This window comes from Numida meleagris, chromosome 6, assembly GCF_002078875.1.
Source record: "Numida meleagris isolate 19003 breed g44 Domestic line chromosome 6, NumMel1.0, whole genome shotgun sequence".
Classification (NCBI taxonomy): Eukaryota; Metazoa; Chordata; class Aves; order Galliformes; family Numididae; genus Numida; species Numida meleagris.
This window is the reverse complement of record NC_034414.1, coordinates 46,798,737-46,807,290: the sequence shown is the minus strand read 5'-3', so window position 1 is coordinate 46,807,290 and position 8,554 is coordinate 46,798,737.

The following is an 8,554-nucleotide window of genomic DNA, read 5'->3' as shown; positions in this document are numbered from 1 at the left end:
TTTCTGCACGCTGGAATGCATAGGCACCGGCTTAGGTGTCTTTTGGATCTTTCTTTAGATAGACATAGACCACAAAGGAACTAGGAAATGACAGCAGTGGCAAAACATGTAGTCCTTGTGGTGACTTCAGATACAAGATGCAGAAGACTTACAGTGTCTTAGAATCATAGAATCATAGAATTAGCTAGGTTGGAAAAGACCTACAAGATCACCTAGTCCAACCATCCACCTACCACCAACAACCCCACTAAACTATGTCTCCCAACGCTATATCTAAATGTTTCTTGAACACCTCCAGGGACGGTGACTCAATCACCTCCCTGGGCAGCCCGTTCCAGCGCCTGACCACTCTTTCAGAAAAGTAGTATTTCCTAACATCCAGCCTAAATCTCCCCTGGCGCAACTTGAAGCCATTCCCCCTCGTCCTGTCACTAGTTACAAGAGAGAAGAGGCTGACCCCCAGCTCACTACAACCTCCCTTCAGTTATAGAGAGCGATGAGGTCTCTCTTGAGCCTCCTCTTCTCCAGACTGAACAATCCCAGCTCCCTCAGCCGCTCCTCATAAGGCCTGTGCTCCAGACCTCTCACCGGCTTCGTCGCCCTCCTCTGAACACGCTCCAGGGCCTCAATGTCTTTTTTGCAGTGAGGGGCCCAAAACTGGACGCAGTACTCGAGGTGGGGCCTCACTAGGGCTGAGTACAGAGGGAGAATGACTTCCCTACTCATACTGGCAACATTATTTCTGATACAAGCCAGGATGCCATTGGCCTTCTTGGCCACCTGGGCACACTGCTGGCTCATGCTCAGCCGAGCGTCGACTAATCCCCCTAGGTCCATTTCCTCCATACAACTTTCCAGCCACTCTGCCCCAAGCCTGTAGCGTTGCCTGGGGTTGTTGCGGCCAAAGTGCAGGACTTTGGTCTTGTTGAACCTCATCCCGTTGGCTTCAGCCCAGAGATCCAGCCTGTCCAGATCTCTCGTTAGGGCCTCTCTAGCCCCAGGCAGATCCACACTTCCTGCCAGCTTGGTGTCATCTGCAAACTTACTGAGGGTGCTCTCAATGCCCTCATCCAGGTCATCAATAAAGATATTGAAGAGGACAGGCCCCAGCACCGAACCCTGGGGAACACCACTTGTGACCGGTCGCCAGCTGGATTTAACTCCATTAACCACCACTCTCTGGGCCCGGCCCTTCAGCCAGCTCCTTACCCAGCAAAGGGTGTACCTGTCCAAGCCACAGGCTGCCAGTTTCTCCAGGAGAATACTGTGGGAGATAGTGTCAAAGGCTTTGCTGAAGTCTAGGTAGACCACATCAACAGCCTTTCCCTCATCCACCAGGCGGGTCACTCGATCATAGAAGGAGATCAGGTTGGTCAAGCAGGACCTGCCCTTCACAAACCCATGCTGGCTAGGCCTGATCCCCCAGTTGTCCTGCAAACCCTTACACCCATAAAGACTTAGAAACCACTGACAAACTGATGGATCTTCTTTCCCAGATGCAGAAAAAAGAACACAGTTAATTTTCAGGAGAGAACAGACATACTAGACAGTTTTGAATTAATACCTGTAGAAAGGCCTGTATTACACACTGAACTGACTGGGTGGGAGAAGTGGGAGCTGCTACCACTGCTGCCACTGAGACCTGCCAGTGTTTGTCCCAGGGCAGAGGTTTGTTCTCAGCATGCAGATGCTGGAGAGGAACTCTCTTGTTAGCCCTAGTGCTATCCAGCTGCAGCAGATCTCAGTGGTGAGCTCTGATGCCAGTGGTATCTTTGTGATAGCCCACTACCTACTATGACTAATAACCGGATCAATAGCCATTGTTGTGAGACGGATGGGCCCATTACAATCAGAGACGTTCAGTGCCTGGTTCTTAACTCTTAACCTTGGCCAGAATAAAATATTCACCAAAATTCTGTGTAAGACATTGGCACAACCCCATTTTTCTTTCCCCGACATTAACAAATGTCAGGCTGCAAGACTGTATACCACATCCATCTCATGACAATAGATGCCACATTTGCTGGATGTATTACTAAAGGAATGGTATAATTGATCTTTACAAAAATCCACTGTGGAGCTTATGGGTAAGTGAAGAAAAACAAAATAATGGGATGTGTTTCTATCAGCGTTTTGCTCCCCTCAGTGACCCTTCACAGACCATCGCTCTCAGATCCCCCTGCGCTACCAGGTAATTTCCTGGCAACGAAACAGTCCGGTGCAAATGGCACAGGATTTTCACAGTCAGTCTCCCCTCCAACAAAATAATGGGCCTAGTGTGCAGTGGCAGGAGAAGAATTCTGGGAGACAAAGCACTAAGAACAATTTCCATCCTTTCCTTCACACAGCAACTTGTTGCTCAGCTCCCCACTGAATGCAGTTGCTCCCTCCCTCCATCTCCCCATACTAACTTCTTGCTGGCCAAGTCACCTGCTTGGCTTCCTGTAGCAGATTTCTATTCTTTCCACTCACTTCTAACAGAAGTAGCAATTGCCTGACAACGAGTGAGTCCCTCACATCCACATCTCCCTACACAAATACAAGGAGAGGTGATATATCAAAATGGAGGGACCACTGCCATTGGGTTCCAAATGCATCCCACTGACCAAAATAATAAGGAGAAAGAAAATAATGGTGAGAAACTATTTACAAATTTATTTTTCAGTTGAGTGTTGCTGATGACTTTTATGAATTATTGAATAATGTCATGCATTATTCAAGCTTTTTGTGCAGTTTATATGATCATACAGACCCTTAGGGCCTGGAATCAGCCAGCCAGCATTTTGTGCTCCTGCTTTCTGGGTGAGCAGTATGGTCACAAGTAGAGAGAACTGCTGGGCTCCAGGGCTTTGCTCTTGATTGCTACCTCTCCTGCTGCCTTGTGTCTGGAGCAATCCTGCCTGAGAAACTCTCCTTGGACTACTTCAAGTCACTCTCCAGATCTTGCACAGCAGCACAATTAAGACAGCAGGCATACATAGGAACCAGCTCTTCTCTGTCGTCTTTCATCTTGTCTGCTCTGAAGATTTTGTACCATGTTCCTCAGCCTCTCACCTGAGGGCTCAGGTCAAGGCATCCTCATGGCTTGGAATCCAGAGATGAATCCAGATGGTTTGAGTGGCCCCAGCCTCAAAGGTAGGCTGGAATAACCAAACCTGAGATGTGAGAGCTCTTCAGAATCTGGTCCCCGATTCTTCAGACTGGGTATCATGTTCGTTAGAAACGGAGGTAAGAGGTGAGAGAGACAGAGCAGAGAGAAAAGCAGTGCTCTGCGAAGTGGAACATCTTTCAAGCATTTTTAGATGAAACATCTCCAATACACATACATACAGATAATGACTTTAGTCACCAGAGCAATTCAACCATACTTATGCTGGAGATAGAAACTCTTGGAATTGTAGTTTTGGGGAAGATTCTGGGGTTCACTCAAGAGACTGTCAAAATAAGACTTCAGTATTATTTTGATTTGATCAGTCAGAAATAACAATTAGACAACAATAAAACAATTATAACAAAATATATGCAGATTTCTACTTGCAGGGGGAACGTTAAAAAAAAAGAGTCTGAGAGAGTTTATAGGTTTTTTTTCCCTTAGAAATTGTGATTCACTGCCCTTGGTCTTCAGCTGGAGCTACTTACACTTTTGTGTGCTAACTTGGTCTCATTCTTGTCTCCCATCCCTTTTCACAACAGTCTGTGCCATGACAGTTCTCCTCTTATTCCGTTCTTTATCCATAAACACCTCATGGATAGATGAAAAACACATCTTTTGTACTAGAATGGAGCAAGCAAAGAGGTGCTTTGCTATGGGTTAGTAAGGTTTGGTGACTTCTTAACATCCAGCCAGACATTTTCCAGGGGAGCAGCTACAGCAATATAGGCAACCACACTGGATTTCTGCAGTAAAGTGGATGAGGAATTCCTCCTGGAAATGTCTAACAAACACTGCCATTTACATTGGATCCACAAGGGAACAAAATGGAGTCCAAAGCTAAATGGGAAGGCAGTGCTTTCATGCTATCTTTTACACATTCAAACAATGAGTATTTAATCTTCTGAAAAAAAAAACAGATGAAACCTAAGCAGCAATGAATACTGAGTGTAAATCTGATATAGCACTTAAATGATTTCTGCAACCTGCAATTCACTCAGGATGTAGAGATTTCATTATAATAGCCACAATGGACTAGGAATGTAATATCTGTAATAAGAAGTAATGGGATTGATATAGCTGGAAAAAGAACCAGGCGTGTTTGGGAGCATACAGGCTCTTCCTCAATCTGGGATTTTCCTGGACACTTTTAATAACTGTTTGCAGACATTCTACCTTTATGTTTGTTAACAAAGAACAACGATGCTGCTAAGCATAGCTCTTTGCTGAAGAGAACAAATTGTGTCCAGCTACCAAAAGTGAGGAGGCTGGAGGCAGCATTTCAGAGCTAGAAAACTGAAAAAAAAGCAGGCTCCCATGTTGTATAGTCATAGCAGGGGGCATTTCTGGTCATGCACACAGTTTTGTGGTATCCTATAATTCAAGGTGCTATGCTAGAGTACAAGTTAAAGATTACTCGATGCAGTTTTCCGTGTTGGTCCTATTCATCCCTCACTTAATCTGACACGGATCCACTGATTTTGTTGAAGATATTCCTGTACTATACCAACCTGTATTTTTCTAGGAAAAAAAACGAGCTGAAAGTCTGACACCTTTAACTTTTAAAAATCCATTCTAGTATGTCATTAACTTTTAATTTTATATATACATATATAAAGAATCATCTGACTTAAAAGCTGACTCTAGATGTGCTCAAATTTGGGAATCTATTGTCACAAACAAGAATTATTGAACAACTGAAAGATCAAGCCTTCTGAAAATCAAATCTGTTATTTGTATGCATAAATGCAATTAGGGCGGTCCTAAGGTGTATGTTTTTTCTGTATTATTTAAAATAATTGGGATCATCAGGAACAATCCCCTCTGCTCCCTGAGAGTTGGTGGTGGTGTGTGGAGAACTGCGAATCCCTCCACTGTTTTCACTCTTGTGACCTTTCTTAATATGTGAACTCCTAAAAACTTTTCAATCGGTGTGGATTCCTATGTAGAGACTTCAAATCCACAAACAATACATTTGCTTTCCACTGCTAAAAGCACTGCTTCAGATATATGGAGTGATAAAAGTGTCTTAAAAGAATAGAAACAAAAATATTTTTTATTGTGATATAGCATTCAAAGTATACTGGTTCTGTGCATTTACTGGCCTGTTGATGGTATTCTAGACTCAAAACTAAGAATTACTCTGAGAGAGACAGTGATTTCAGGCAGCAGGAGGCTTTGAGATACCAGCGCTGAAATGATTATGTTCTTGCTAGTGTTTCCCCAGCTCTGAAACTCTTCTTGAGTACATTGATTTGCATCCAGAAATGTCATTAACAAAAGAAAACAAACAAATAAACAAAAAACCTTAAAAGAATCCTTCTTGGCCAGGCCGATCGCAAAGCCCTGCTTCAAGAAGTGGTCACCTTCACTTCCTCTGCCTCTGGCTCCAGCAAAAACCCATCCCAATGTGTCTGAAGGCGTAGGAACAAGTCCTCCCTGAAGTCAGATTGGTGAATGTCTGTTGATTTTGATGATGTTTTGACGAGTCAAAAGAACCTTCTCCTGTGCCCTCTGAACACGTGAATACATGTTGTAAACTCAATCTTACTGACAAAATAAACAGCCTCTTAGAGTCAATTATAACCATTATGGCTACTTAGATGAAAGGAGTGTGATAATGTGTTTGTGCAGCTAATCAGTGTTGCAGCTCTTACTAATGTTTCCTGAGTAGTTACCGTATTGCAGTGTTAATCATGATTGCTCTGATAATCAGGAATTGTTCTTAAAAAAAAAAAAAGGCAAAGACACTTTGTTCTAATAATCAAACCAAAGCTCAAACGAAAAGACATAATGGCAATCATAGCACTGACTGTTAACATTTTCTTAAAATTTTTTGAGAGATTGCTTGAATGATGCTGTTTGTGCGGTCTTTTTTCCTGAAAATAAAATCATATTTTCAAATAGCTTAAGTCTGTATTTCAAGCGGTGGCTCTTATAAGGTACTTTTCAGACCTGTGCTTATCCCACCAGCAAAGACCTAGCCTTGCTCTTGGTTTCTGTGTTGTGCTAGATCGTTGGAAGCGGCATCCCATTCCTGCCTCAGCCAGAAAACACACTACTGCCTCCGGGCAGCTGGATTTGGACGTGCTGTGATGGCAGGCAAGGAACCTGGTATAGATAATGCTGAAAATGTGTGCAAGGTAACAGCAGTCATGGCTAGCAGTAGGACCACAACTCAAGAAATGCAGGTACTGGCTCTGAGTTTGTACCCACAGCCAATACCCATCTCCTCACTGGAGCTGCGTGGCTACTGCAAGCCAGTCACCATATTTTTCCTCACACCAGAACCGGTACTACAAAACACTTACTTATTAAGGAAAACATATTTCAAGCCTGTTGTTGATCCAAAGCCTGCAGTCTTACAAGCACTATGTCATTTATCTTCCTTCTAAGTGGGAAGAATTCCTGGATTCTATTTTTTCTCCATAGAAACTACAGAATTGAAGAAAATGAAATTAATAAAAAGCACTAGTACTGAGTGAACAAGAACAAGGCGCATACTCAGCTCTTTCTTCAGGCATCCAGTCTAATAGGAAATATGCCATGTGGAGATTGCACAACCAGAGCCAAAGCTTGAACTTAATGTACAGCAGACCAATAGTTTTGTTCAAGGAGCTGTTAACTACCAGCGCAAAGAGGAAAGGTGCTGAGTACCTGGGCCAGAGATTGTTTGCATGGGAACAACCTCCATGATGGCACCCGCTTCTGTGCAACTGAGGGCAGAGTGTGGCCCTGTGTCCTCAGTTCCCTGAGTTGTCTATGAGCAGAAGGAACAACACTTAGGGACGGGCACTTGGGCAATTGCTAATGGCAGGAAAATCTACAGTTCTCTGACATTAAGGCATTGTAAACACTGAAAGAAAAGAAATCTGTGCTGTGTTTTTTTTTGGCACACAATGCCTAAAGCCTTATCTCTCATTCTGTCAGGAACCAAGGAGTATGTATACAGATGGTGCAATTTATTATGTTCTGTACTGTGACCAAGTGCTGAAATACCTTCAGGAAATCACCAGAAAGCCTGAAAAGCTTTTCTGCCTCTTGTGACTCCAGCTCAGTAAGACTATAATTGAATGAGCACAGTATATTAAGCACTGCATGTTACACAGTAGACTTACAGAAAAGGATGCCATCTTTTTTTCAGAGTCATTACAAAAAATATATTTGCCGCACAGTTACAGCCTGCACCCAACATCATGATGTCTGGCTGGCTGTACCTGGCCTTTACAAACATATGAGAAGGTGATTTGCAAATAACTGGCCAGCCACAATGGACCAAGTTCAAGTCAAGTATGACTCCACTGAATTCCACTGTGTTGCTTCCATTTGTAGGATCTTGCTGAGCCTGACATTGAAACTGGTGTCTTTTGGGATTGAAATGAATGGAGATTTGGTGGCATGGAAAGAGACTTTTATCCATGTATTGGCATATTTTCATTCCTGCTTTACTGAGCAGATTTTTATGAAACAGTTTATGAAACTCAGTCCAATGGGCGCAAGAAATAGAGGGAAAAAATAAAATCCATATCCTGAAGCCCATTCATCTCCAAGTATGAAATATAAAGCTTGAGCTCAACACTTTATTTGAACCCACTTGTGTTACCTCATTCAAAGCACTGAAAACAGGATTCCGTGCCACCAACCCAACAGCAGACACTCATGAGCATCTTGGTGCGTAACCAAGCCCAATCAGATGCCATGGCCATCAGTCACCAAGGTTTTAATTGCTTCAGCGCAAGCAAAACCATCTTCATCTTTGATTTTCTGGCTTGGTTCCTCCCTGCAGAGCTGTGCTATCAGGGGGCTCCTCAGCCACATCCTCGCAAGTGCTGTTATTTCCGCATGCTGCATTATTACACAGAAACAGCAACACTATGAAGCGTCATCCTTGTGACATCCCCCCGACACCAGGCTGGGGACACAGAGCTGACAACAGGACAACCCCTAGCATCACTCTAGGACAATGAATAAATAGAGAAATAATATAAACAAACAACAAAAATAAATCTTTTTTTTTTTTAAATTAAAAAAGAGAGAGAGAGAAAACAAAACAGATTAAAAAGCCCCACCACACGCGGCTGCACCGAGGGCCGCACCCCGCGTGTGCGGGGGTGCCGCCGACGGGAGCAGCGCTGGCATGGAGCAGCGCGCCGGGGGCCGGGCGCGCAGGGACCGCTCCGCGCGATTGAAAAATCGCTGCAGCAGCAGCGGCGGCGGGCGGGGTGTCGGTGCCACCCCCGTGCCGTGCCGTGCCGCGCCGCTCCCCCGCCTCTCCCCGCCGGCTCCGGCCCCCTCCGCCCTCCAAACTTTTTCCTCCCAACCGGGCCGAGCTGTGTGCGCCGCCCCGGAGCGCCCCGGTGGGGGGAGCCGGAGGGGCGGGCACGGAGCGGCGGGCGGGGAGGG